The sequence below is a fragment of the Bubalus kerabau genome, chromosome 7 (assembly GCF_029407905.1).
Source record: "Bubalus kerabau isolate K-KA32 ecotype Philippines breed swamp buffalo chromosome 7, PCC_UOA_SB_1v2, whole genome shotgun sequence".
Lineage (NCBI taxonomy): Eukaryota > Metazoa > Chordata > Mammalia > Artiodactyla > Bovidae > Bubalus > Bubalus kerabau.
Window position 1 is genome coordinate 37381541 of NC_073630.1, and position 13616 is coordinate 37395156.

Sequence of the window (13616 nt, forward strand, 5' to 3'; positions counted from 1 at the left end):
GATGAGTCCTTATTTCCAAGGAAAATCTAGATATTGTTTCCATAAAAGGAGGTTAGTGCTAAGCAGCAAACCTACAAATGTCAAAAGAAAACCTTACCGCAGGTTGATTCCTATTTATTAAATATTTATACCTTCAGAGTTATTTGGAATCAAAATGAGAATTAAAAAAAGAAAGATGCCTAATGAAGCACAAATCTGGGGCAGCAAAACCTCATGTTTTAGATCCAAAAATGTTTTTTCAGTTGCAGTCCTTCCACTTATCTTCTAGAGCCTGGAACACCTGACTCTTCAGGAAACTGGAGAATAGAGGGAAGAGCCTCATTTATAGACAGACTCTCACCAGTGGTTCATCCATTAATTCACGGCGACCATCAGCTCTGAGCCTACAATGGGATGGCGGTGCAGAGCTCAATTGGTACATCTAAACTCACCTCAGTCCCAATCCTGGTGGAGCTCTCAGCCTGTCCAGAAGTTGTGCACGAGGAAAGAAAAGGTCCAGAAAGGAAGTGAAAGCAGACAGGAGGCAGTAATTAAGGATAAATTATGCCGAGACCAAGTGACAGAATCTCTATACTGTGCTGCTAATTGTTACATTACATGAAGCATAGGAGTAATTGTGACTATCCCACCCACTGTGCTGAGGAGCTAGGTGGGAGTAGATATCCTTGTATGTGAACAACTTTGGAGCCCTCCGAAAAGCCGCCCTTCATCGTCTGAGACTCGCACCCACTTTCCAGGAGGCGAGACCTGGCTTTTACTTCGCGGCCACCACCAACATGCCTGCAATCTGGTCGGATCCCGCAGGCCAGAGTGGGACGCCCGCGACCCGACACCCAGGCTGGAGACAGGAGGATCGGCGGGGCTAACCCGGGTGGGAGGCTTGGGAGGATGGAGGCGCCCCCCGACTGCCGCCTCCTCCCCTTCCCCGGGTGGGCGGGCGCGCGCGGGCCTGGAGCGGGGAGGCGGCGTGAGGGCAGCAGCGTCGCGGGCGGGCGGGTTCCGGGGCCGCGGAGCGCGTCGGGCGCTCCCGCCGCGATCGCCCCGCGGCCGCTCCTGCCCGGCGCCGCCCAGGCTCCCGGACCCGCGAGGCGCCCGTCAGTGGCGGCCGCGGGGACCCGGGCGCGCGAGGGGAAGGGCCGCCCGCGCGTCGCCCCCGCCCGGATCATGGCCCTGCGTGGCCCCCGAGCGCCGCCCTGACGGGGCTACCGCGAGGAGCCGCGGAGGCCGAGGACCCGGGAAGCAGGATCCCGCGGACGCCCGCAGCCCGAGGGAATCGCCAGAGACCAGGCGGTCCTCGCCCAGACACCCTCCCCCTGAGACTTGGAACGCGGACACCAGAGGCGGCGCGCAAGGTCAGGACAAGTTTCTCGCGGTTTAAAGGGGTCCTGAGACTGACTCTCATTAAGCTTTTCCTTTCTTGTTTAAATAATTCTGTTTAGACCAAGAGGAAATGCTTCCTTGAAGTATTTTGGGTTGAAAACATTGTCCTGAAAGTTTTTGTTTGTTGAGGTTGTGTATGTATGTTTGTTAACTTTCTATGTAATAAAAACCCTTAAAATATTAAAGGCACATTACAGCATCACTGTGGCGCTTGGGCATCTTCTTAGCAAGTTAGGCCTTCTCTTTCCAGGTGTGGGATCAAAGCCAGTCCCTCACGGAAAGGTTTTGCTTGTTAGCTTCTGGGCCCTGAGTCTCACCAGGTGCTTGAACCTCGTGTGGCTGATTTTAGTAACATATTACCTCGAGGTTCTGGGGTCCCGTGGAGCTGCTTGTGAACTTTGTTTCCAAAGGGCCTAGGCCGGTGGGGGCGGATAGTGCAGCTGTCTGCTCTGTTTTGCATGGCTTACAATTTACTAAAGTGCCAGTATCAGCTGCGTGAAGTTTAGCTTCAATTGCGTGCTAAGTCTCTACAGTCCTGTCCGACTCTTTGCGATCTCATGGACTGTAGCCTGCCAGACGCCTCTGTTCATAGGATTCTCCAGGCAAGAATTCTGGAGTGGGTTGCCATTCCTTTCTCTAGGGCATCGTACCGACCCAGGGATCACATCCGAGTCTCGTAGGTCGTAAGTGTGCCCATTTATTTGGTCTTTCCAATAGTAATGACTAGTAAGCATGTTAACTTTTGAAAGAAGTGGAGTACCTGTGTTTTTCTTGTTTAGTTACTGAGACAATTTCCAAGTTGACCAAATAGCTAATCCTGTTCTCTTAGTTGAAATAGTTTAAATTACATCAAACAAAATAAAACAAACACCTCTTATCTTAGTGAATTATCTGTAAGTTTCTCTTTTTGCACCATTCCAGCCTTGTGAAGAGGGAGGACCCCCTTTTAATTAAGAGCTTTGTCAAAAACTTGTAATTATCCCTTAATAAGTTTGTTAAACTAAGTCCTCTGCCACTTGAGGGTCTCGAGCTGTGTAACAGATACCAAGGATTCCTGCTTGACACTGCATTTTAAAATCTTTTTCAATTAGTTCCTCTTACAGGGAACTCATTTGAATCTCAAATTTAGTTAGGACTGAACTTCTACTTCTCTTTTTATAAACAATTGTAATATAGCAACATATGCAGTCTGGAAGGATTTTGAGGAAAGTACTTTTAAAAATTGGAAATCAGATCAGATCAGTCGCACAGTCGTATCTGACTCTTTGCGACCCCATGAATACCAGCACTCCAGGCCTCCCTGTCCATCACCAACTCCCGGAGTTCACTGAGACTCATGTCCATTAAGTCAGTGATGCCATCCAGCCATCTCATCCTCTGTCGTCCCCTTCTCCTCTTGCCCCCAATTCCTCCCAGCATCAGAGTCTTTTCCAATGAGTCAACTCTTCCATGAGGTGGCCAAAGTACTGGAGTTTCAGCTTTAGCATCATTCCTTCCAAAGAAATCCCAGGGCTAATCTTCAGAATGGACTGGTTGGATCTCCTTGTAGTCCAAGGGACTCTCAAGAGTCTTCTCCAACACCACAGTTCAAAAGCATCAATTCTTCAGTGCTCAGCCTTCTTTACAGTCCAACTCTCACATCCATACATGACCACAGGAAAAACCATAGCCTTGACCAGACGAACCTTTGTTGGCAAAGAAATGTCTCTGCTTTTGAATATGCTATCTAGGTTGGTCATAACTTTCCTTCCAAGGAGTAAGCGTCTTTTAATTTCATGGCTGCAGTCACCATCTGCAGTGATTTTGGAGCCCAGAAAAATAAAGTCTGACACTGTTTCCACTGTTTCTCCATCTATTTCCCATGAAGTGATGGGACCGGATGCCATGATCTTTGTTTTCTGAATGTTGAGCTTTAAGCCAACTTTTTCACTCTCCACTTTCACTTTCATCAAGAGGCTTTTTAGTTCCTCTTCACTTTCTGCCATAAGGGTGGTGTCATCTGCATATCTGAGGTTATTGATATTTTTCCCGGCAATCTTGATTCCAGCTTGTGTTTCTTCCAGCCCAGCGTTTCTCATGATGTACTCTGCAGATAAGTTAAATAAGGAGGGTGACAATATACAGCCTTGACGAACTCCTTTTCCTGTTTGGAACCAGTCTGTTGTTCCATGTCCAGTTCTAACTGTTGCTTCCTGACCTGCATACAAATTTCTCGAGAGGCAGATCAGGTGGTCTGGTATTCCCATCTCTTGAAGAATTTTCCACAGTTTATTGTGATCCACACAGTCAAAGGCTTTGACATAGTCAATAAAGCAGAAATAGATGTTTTTCTTATGTTAAAATGCTAATACTTAAATATTGAGACAAATGAAACTGATCACAAACATTCTTTCTTTGCCCTAAGCAAGCCATACTATAATAGAATATTTTTTAAGAGGATTTCCCAAAAGTCTACATAAAACATGCATGTTCACCTTTCCTGGACTTCAAATATGAAATAGATATCCTTAAAAATAAGATTATGCCAAGAGGCTTCTCTACCAGAAATCTCTTTTATTCCCGTATTCTTAGAGTATCTACCTTCCCCATGATATGCTTATTATTTGTCTTAAAAACATTTAACAACAACAACAAAAAAGAATAGGCTCTCTTCTCAAGTATGTAAAATCTTGACTCAGAACTCAAAAAGTATTTAAAACTTTTATTTGGCTTGTTTAAAAAGAAGGAATCTTAAAATAATAAAATATCTTAGGAGAGCACTTGTGTTTTGTGAAGGGATTTGTTATTATTTAATTTTGCTGATTTACAATATTGCATTTTCTTTTAGCTATTTCCTGGGAGTGGGAAGTAGTATTTCTGAGAACTATAGCAAATACCTGAGTAATTTTGATAAAATTAATAGCGAGTTTTAATGATAGTTGGGAAAGTATTTTAATTTTTTTCCTGGACCACATGTCATACAGATGAAGTTTATGATGAATTGGAATTGAAATATCCAATGGTTGATGTCATTTTGGGGAAATTGTAACTTTAGTTGTTTTTTTTTTTTTTTTTTTTTAATTAGGGGATTGTTTGACTTTATAACTTTCTTGCAGTTGCACTGTGCCTTAGCAGCCCTTTGGTGCTGAAGACCAATAACTTACAGCTGCAATTCTTCTGACACCCACTCCACAAACAAACTTCAGGTCTTTCTCAAGGTAAATTGCTGTTTTTGTTCCAGTATTTGTGTGTGCCAGTTAATTAATGTGTTTAATTATTTAGTGTGATGCTATATTTGGTTCCTAGCTTTACTTTTTTTTGTTTATTTGTCACTAACAAAGTTTCTGAGTGATGTTTGCCAAACTCCATGTTTCCCATAGGCCTTGTAGTTTATATTGCAAGATTTTGTAGTTTGATGATTTTTTTTTTTTTTTTTTAGCATTGCATGTGTCAGATTCTGGCAGAACTGACTGTATATGTTTACACAGGTACTTTATATGATCTGAAATATATAATTTGTGGAATAAATGATGTAATTATACCCATTGTAATGCTGAAATGTAATATCTGTTTTAGTTAGCATTGTATATCAAACAATCCTAGAACTTGGTAGCTAAAATTAAATTAAAAGTAAATGAAAAGCTTAGTAGCTTTCAGTATCTCCTGGTTCAGTGGCTTGGCTGGGCTCAGCTGGGCAGTTCTGCTGCTGCTCTCCCTTGGGATCTCATATGGTTATAATCAGATGGTAGCTGGGGCTGGAGGCATCTGAGGGCAGCCGGCAGGTTATAATGACAGTGTGTTCCTCTTTCTCTCTAAGTAGCCCACGGGCCTTTTCTGTCCGTCCTGTGTTTCCCTGTGTTACCCTTGACAGAGTAGCCACATTTCTTACTCAGGGTAATCAAGAAGCTACAGAAATGGGAAATGGCAGGCATTCTTAAGCCTTAGACCTTGGATCAGCACAGCATAACTTTCCCCACCTCAATCGGCTAAGCAATTACAGGGCCTGCCCCAACACCAGAGAGGAGAAATCATCGCTGTCTTTTGATGGGGAAAATAGCAAAGTATCTGTGACTGTCTTTAATCCACCACAATATTCTTCACTAATAGTTTTTTAGAGGAATATTATAAGATTTTAGAACCAGAAAACTCTTAGGAATTATTTCATCTAACATCATCAATTTACATGAAAGGGTATAGGAGCAAAATAAAAGACCTGGAGATGTAACCCTTTCTTATTGTTTTAAATGTCTCAGAACCCATAGAAATCTGCTGGGATATGGTTTCTGACTAGCTTGTTAGAAACATGCCTGCATTTTCCAAAAGCCACTAAGACTTGAAAAATATTTTAAATCATGACAGAACAAGATATTTGTGGATATCAAGAAAGATTATTTTCAAATAATTATTTTGCCTTCTTTAAAAACACACACATCAACACAGAGAGATAGAATTTTCTGAGAGTGAATCTAAAATAAATCTTTTATTCCTAAGGAATATGTGACACCTTCATGGTGTCACAATACCAAGTTCATTGTGCCTTAGGTAATGTTTGACCCTTCACTTCATCTCACCCCAAAAAATGTCTTTAAGAGACATTTTTGTAAATAATGTGTAAATATACACTGTGTACATATGTACTTAAACAATAAATTAGGATGAAGAACCTGTTTTTATTACCAAAAGTTACTTTTCTAATTAAAGCAATCAGGATGATACTTTTTTTCATGCCTGAAATTAAAAATACATGTACTGAAATAGCTCACTGTATATACAAATTAACAGGAAAAAATTCTGTTGGTTTAAGTGAGGCACATAATGAAATGTTTTCAGACCTTCCTGATCTTCAGTATGTCTATCCATTTCAGTTTAGCTCTCTCTGCCCACCCCTCTTTCTTAAACTGGTGTAATCATCTTGTAACTTTTACATCAATTATGCCAATTTTAAAACACCAGTGGAATTCTCCCCTTTCTCTGTGTTTCTCTTTAGCTCCCTTCTTTCACTCCCAGGTGTTTTAATTCTGACAGCAGTTCTTCCCTTTCTGCTTAGACTCCTCTTCCTTATTTATGTTTATTTACTATATTCCATTTGTTTCTCAAAAAATCAAAATATATTTGTTACCTTTTTATTTTTGGAACTCTTAATTGTCCATTTTTCTGTTTGGGTTTTTCTTTTTCTTATTAGTTTGTTAATCTATTCATGAGGAAAAAAGTACATTAATTGAAATAATAGTAGTTGCTTACTTTTCCTAGTATTTTTCTTCATTCTTACAAGTAAATAATTCTTATGAATTCAGATCTCTGCTGTTAATAATTAGTGTTTCTTTTTTATGTGTTATACCATAAATAGAATGGTATGATTTTCAGCTAATAAATGAAGCTCTAATGCCTGTGCCTTCAGAGAACTCTGCAAATCTGCATATTTTGTAAAACAAAATAGATGTAAGGACATCTCACTGATGTTGTAGAGAAAGGCTTAGGGAACCTGACTCTGTGACCCCATGGACTGTAGCTCCTCTGTCCTAGTATTCTCCAGGCAAGAGTACTTGAGTGGGTTGCGATTTCCTTCTCCAGGGGATCTTCCAACCCAGGGATGGAACACAGATCTCCTGCATTGCAGGCAGATTCTTCACCATCTGAGCCAGCAGGGAAGCCCCCATGTAAAACTGTACATTATGCAAAACAAGCTAGATGTAAAGAAATCTCACTGATGTTACAGAGAAAGGCTTAGGCAACCTATTTTAGAAATGCTAGGTCTCAGATCTTATGTTCCTTTTCCACTTGTGTTCCTGTTTGTAGCACCTCTATGATGGCAGTTTAATGGTCCTGTGACTTTTCAGACAGTTATAGTGCTGGGTCTGATCCCTTTGTGAAAATGGAAATGTAAATAGTCTTACCTCCTCCAATCTGCCCTTTGTATCCCTGGTACCCCATCTGCAGCATATGGAAAATATTTGAAAAAAATTCCAAGAAAGTTCCAAAAGGCAAAACAAATTTATAACCAGGTAACTATTTATTTTGTATTTACAATTATTTACACAGCATGTATATTGTATTAGGTATTATAATCTAGAGAGATTTAAATATATGGGAGGATGTATGTAGGTTATATGCAAACATTGCACCATTTGAGACTTGAGCATGTGTGGATTTTAGTACCCTTAGAGGCTTTTGAAACCAATTCTTCATGATTACTTAGGAACTACTGTACTTCACCTAGTTCATAAAAGTGTAATGAGCCCATGGTTGGGAAAGCACTTTATAAATTAAAGGCCATCATTCATGTCATTTTCAATTCCTTTGCTTACAAGATGTGAACAATTCTATATAATAATTTCTAAAGTTTCTACCAATTTACACTATGTGAAATTCTCTAAAATGTTACTAAGGGAACCCAGCACACATTCATTTGAACTTAGTAATTGGATGGTAAATTCGAGTGAGCAGAACACCTTCTCTGAGAGTTAGAATCCCCATTATCTACGTGATAATACAATTATCTACCCCAAAGTTCCATGGTAAGCTTTGCCTAAACAAAGGACATTTTGTGACAAGAATGGTTGGCCTTCTCAATTTCAGCCTCTTCATTATGCAATGGACATAATAGTAAGACTGTTTTCTCTGAATAACTTATCATCTGTCAGTATTAAGACCTTTGGGCTTACCAGGTGGCCCTGGTGGGAAAGAGCTGCCTGCCAGTGCAGGAGACATAAGTAGACAAGGGTTGGATCCCTGGATCTGGAAGATCCCCTGAAGGAGGCCGTGTCAAACCACTCCAGTATTCTTACCTGGAGAATCCAAACGACAGAGAAGGCTGCTAGACGGTAGTCCATAGGAACACAAAGAGTCGGACACAGCTGGAACAACTTAGCACATAACACACAATCAGTTCAGTTCAGTTGCTCATTCATGTCCGACTCTTTGCCACCCCATGGACAGCAGCATGCCAGAATTCCCTGTCTGTCATCAACTCCTGGAGCTTGCTCAAACTCATGTCCATTGGGTCAGTGATGCCATCCAAGCATCTCGTCCTCTGTCATCCCCTTCTCCTTCCTTCCTTCCCAGCATCAGGGTCCTTTCAAATGAGTCAGTTCTTTGCATCAGGTGGCCAAAGTATTGGAGTTTCAGCTTTAGCATTAGTCATTCCAATGAATATTCAGGACTGATTTCCTTGAGGATTGACTGGTTGGATCTCCTTGCAGCCCAAGGGACTTTCAAGAGTCTCCTCCAACACCACAGTTCAAAAGTATCAATTCTTTGGCACTCAGCTTTTTTATAGTCCAACACTCACATCCATACATGACTACTGGAAAAACCATAGCATTGACTAGGTGGAACTTTGTTTACAAAATAATGTCTCTGCTTTTTAATATGCTTTTTAGGTTGGTCATAACTTTTCTTCCAAGGAGCAAGCGTCTTTTAATTTCATGGCTGCAGTCATCATCTGCAGTGATTTTGGAGCCCAAGAAAATAAAGTCTCTCACTATTTCCATTGTTTCTCCATCTATTGGCCATGGAGTAATGGGACCAAATGCCATGACCTTAGTTTTCTGAATATTGAGTTGTAAGCTAGCTTTTTCACTCTCCTCTTTCACTTTCATCAAGAGGCTTTTTAGTTCCTCTTCACTTCCTGCTGTAAGGGTGGTGTCATCTGCCTATCTGAGGTTATTGATATTTTTCCCAGCAATCTTGATTCCAGCTTGTTTTTGCTTCATCCACCCTGGCATTTCTCATGATGTACTCTGCATATAAGTTAAATAAGCAGGGTGACAATATACATCCTTGATGTACTCCTTTTCCTATTTGGAACCAGTCTGTTGTTCCAGGTCTGGTACTAACTGTGGCTTCTTGACCTGCATACAGGTTTTTTAGGAGGCAGATAAGGTGGTCTGGTATTCCCATCTCTTCAAGAATTTTTCATGGTTTGTTGTGATCTCATAGTCAAAGGCTTTGGTATAATCAGTAAAGGAGAAGTAGATGTTTTTCTGGAACTCTCTTGTTTTTTTCTGTGATCCAGTGGATGTTGGCAATTTGATCTCTGGTTCCTCTCCCTTTTATAAATGCAGCTTGAACATATGGAAGTTTATTGTTCATGTACTGTTGAAGCCTGAGTTGGAGAATTTTGAACATTACTTTGCTAGCATGTGAGATGAGTGCAATTGTGCAGTAGTTTGAGCATTCTTTGGCATTGCCCCTCTTTGGGATTGGAATGAAAACTGACCTTTTCCAGTCCTGTGGCCACTGCTGAGTTTTCCAAATTTGCTGGCATAGTGAGTGCAGCACTTTCACAGCATCATCTTTCAGGATTTGAAATAGCTTAACTGGAATCCCATCACCTCCATAGCTTTGTTTGCAATGATGCTTCCTAAGGCCCACTTGACTTCTCATCCCAGGATGTCTGGCTTGAGATAAGTGATCACACCATTATGGTTATCTGTGCCATGAAGATCTTTTTTGTTTAGTAGTTCCGTGTATTCTTGTCACCTCTTCTTAATATCTTCTGCTTCTGTTAGTTCCATACCATTTCTGTCCTTTATTGAATCCATCTTTGCATGAAATGTTCCCTTGGTATCTCTGATGTTCTTGAAGAGATCTCTAGTCTTTCCCATTCTACTTTTTCCTCTATTCCTTTGCACTGATCACTGACAAAGGCTTTCTTATCTCCCCTTGCTATTCTTTGGAACGCTGCCTTCAGATGGGTGTTTCTTTCCTTTTCTCCTCTGCCTTTTGTATCTTTTCTTTTTTTAGCAATTTGTAAGACCTCCTCAGACAACCACTTTGCCCTTTTGCATTTCTTTTTCTTGTGAATGGTCTTGATCACTGCCTCCTGTACAATGTCATGAACCTCCATCCATAGTTCTTCAGACACTCTCTATCAGATCTAATCCCTTGAATCTATTTGTCACTTGCACTGTATAATCGTAAGGGATTTGATTTAGGTCATACCTGAATGGTTTAGTGGTTTTCCCTACTTTCTTCAATTTAAGTCTGAATTTTGCAATAAGGAGTTCATGATCTGAGCCACAGTCAGCTCTCAGTCTTTTTTTTTGCTGACTGTAGAGAACTTCTCCATCTTTGGCTGCATAGAATACAATCAGTCTGGTTTGGGTTTGAATATTGACCATCTGGTGATGTCCATGTGTAGAATCTTCTCTTGTATTGGAAGAGGGTGTTTGCTATGACCAATGTGTTCTCTTGGCAGAACTCTATTAGCCTTTGCCCTGCTTCCTTCTGTACTCCAAGGCCAAATTTGCCTGTTACTCCAGGTATCTCTTGACTTCCTACTTTTGCATTCCAGTCCCCTATGATGAGAAGGACATAGTTTTTGGGTATCAGTTCTAGAAGGTCTTGCAGGTCTTCATAGAACCATTCAATTTCAGCTTCTTCAGCATTACTGGTTCGGACATAGACTTGGATTACTGAATTGTTTGCCTTGAAAATAAACAGAGATCATTCTGTCATTGTTGAGATTGCATCCAAATACATCATTCCGGACTCTCTTGTTGACTATGATGTCTACTCCATTACTTCTAAGGGATTCTTGCCCACAGTAGTAGATATATGGTCATCTGAGTTAAATTCACCCATTCCAGTCCATTTTAGTTCACTCATTCCTAAAATGTCGATGTTCACTCTTGCTACCTCCTGTCACCACTTATAATATACCTTGATTCATGGACCTAACATTCCAGGTTCCTATGCAATATTGCTTTTTACAGCATCAGACTTTGCTTCTATCACCAGTCACATCCACAACTGTGCATTGTTTTCACTGTGGCTCCGTCTCTGTATTCTTTATGGCACACTATATGACCTTTAAAATATTTGAAGATATTTATATAATTACTCTCTGTCATCTGTTGTAAGAAATTCCAAAAGCTTCTGGTAAACATAATCTTACCCACCTCTCACCCTTAACGAAATATGACACATTTCTGCTTGTATCCTTGTAGACTACAACTATTTTCTTCTTTCTTTTGTCATACTGAAAAACTCTTCTTAACCCTTTTAAAATATTTACCTTGTCAGATTCATAACTGGAAATGTTTGAAAGGACTTGAGATTTTGAGTGAGAGAAACTCTTACTGTTCTGAACTCAGATCCATTTACCCAACCCGCAGCAAAGCCTATCTACTGACATTGGGTTGTGGTAAAAGAAAGTACAGCACTTACTGTAGGACACGAAGCAAGGAGACTGAAAATGCTGAGAAGACTCGATCTCCCCGATGGCTTTTAAAGCCAACAGTATATGTGATGGTTGTAGGGTTTCTGATTAGCTCATGGACATTCTTCTTATTTGTTAGTCATGAGATAACAGTCATGAGGTTTGGGGAATCTTAATCATCAATCTTCTTGTTCAAACCATTCTGAGATCTATGTGTTTGTGGTCATTGGATACTCAACATCCTCCAGCAGTGGGGGTCTTCATTTCTGCAGAACCACTCCAAGATACATATTAGATTGTTAGTTATATCCCTTTCAGGAGGAGGTAGGAGTCCTGTGACTGTTGTTCAAGCTGTTATTACCTACTTTTCTTTGTTCCTGAATTTTCTACTTCTCTAATCATTACCTGTTTGAGTCTGCTCTTTCAAACCCTGGGGGAGCCTCAGTGTGTGTTTCTTTGCACAAACAAGAATTGGGGAGACAGTGGATTGTAGTCACTTGACTGCAAGAGATTAATAGCTGTGAAAATGGGGAGAAGTAACCAGATTTGAGATATATGGGAGAGACAGTGCTGAGGGGATCTGCTTAATGATTGTATGTTGGGAAGAATTAAGTAGTAAAATTGGGTAATCAGAGATAAATCCCAGAGATTTTTGCTGGGAGGGGCTAGAAATGCATTCCTTTGGCAGGAAAACCCAGAGAGGAGTTATGTCATGCAATGGATGTGAAAGCATGAGACAGAAAGTGTTTGTTTCCATCTTTATGACTTCATCACATGGGCAAGTATCTTAAATTCTGTGCCTTTGTCTCCTCATATATGAAATGAGAATTATAATACCTAACTCATCACTTGCCCTAAGGATTGAAGGAGGTGCTTCATTAAAATTATTTAGAACAGTGTTTGACACATGGTGAGCTCTATCAGAGAAAAGAGAGAGAAAAAAAAAAGTTCTGACATGTATAGTTTGAGATACGTGTTGGACCTCTGAGCAGAGATGCTTGTGTATGTCACAGGATAGTTGCAGTGAAGATGCAAAGTGATTCAGTGTGAGATATATGCTGGAGGTAGGTCTGAACAGATGTGGCACTAGAGGGTCATGGTTGATTGTATGGACTCCAAAGACAGACTGGGTTTGTATCCACTTACTAGCTATGAGCATGTACTATAACCTGAGTGCCTCAGTTTCCTCCTGTTTGAAAAGAGAACTTTAATGGAAACTATCTCCTAGTTTTGTTCTAAGGATTAAAAATCTAATATACCAAATATATATATATGTGCTAGCTATTAAGGGTGAAGGATTGAGTCACATTTCACATGTTGAAATGGGTTTTCAACATACAGGTGAAGATATGTTGAGTAAATGAGCTCAGAGATCAGGAAGACCCAGTGTTCATGATATCAATTGGTCATTTGTCAGCATACTCGAAGGAAAGTTACACGGCTCAAAATTAGCCTGGAATTAAAACTCCCCTCCAGGTTCTCTCCACCATTCTATGCAAAACAAAGAACTCTCTCACTCGAAGAAAAAAATGGACATTAATGTTGATCACATCCAGCACTCAGCTGGTCCCTCTGGCCGAATTCCTTGCTCCTGCTGTTTAAGAGATAACTACTCCGAACAACCTTGGAGAAGAGCAGGCCCCCTTAAGACAGTAGTTTTCCACATACATGCCTATATATACTTACTCTTTTCCTGGGTTAGTGCAGCAGCTCACTAATCTGACTGCTGCCCCTTCTCACCTCATTAAAGGTGATTTGTTCCTGTCAAGTGCTGGTCTCGTTCTTTTTCTGAACCTCACCTTCTCTGACTCCCTTACCCTACAGTACTGATGGTACTTAAAGCTCCAGGGTGGGATGAAATCTCACACATTTACTCTAAGGATCGAAGAACGAATGTGTGGTTTTGTGTGTGTGTACTCAGTCGTGTCCAACTCTTTGCCATCCCATGGACTGTAGCCTGCCTGGCTCTTCTGTCCGTGGTATTTCCCAGGCAAGAATACTAGAGTGGGTTGCTGTCTTCCTCCTCCAGGGTATCTTCCCAGTCCAGGGATTGAACCTGTGTTTTCTGCATTGGCAGGCAGATTCTTTACCACAG

The 13616-nt window shown here is 40.9% G+C and overlaps 1 long non-coding RNA gene across 11 annotated transcripts in view; it reads left to right on the plus strand.

Moving 5' to 3' along the window:
• Positions 1 to 1155: 1155 nt before the first annotated feature.
• Positions 1156 to 13616, plus strand: part of LOC129657650 (uncharacterized) — a 52569-nt gene continuing 40108 nt past the window's right edge. Inside the window, exons 1-2 of one of the 11 annotated variants that reach the window (XR_008716935.1) lie at positions 1156 to 1352; positions 4476 to 4577. This is a non-coding gene — a long non-coding RNA (uncharacterized LOC129657650). Of the gene's footprint in view, positions 1353 to 1449; positions 2064 to 4444; positions 4578 to 13616 lie in introns of those variants that run through there. The other 10 variants (XR_008716936.1, XR_008716941.1, XR_008716940.1 and 7 more) reach the window with 10 other exon arrangements.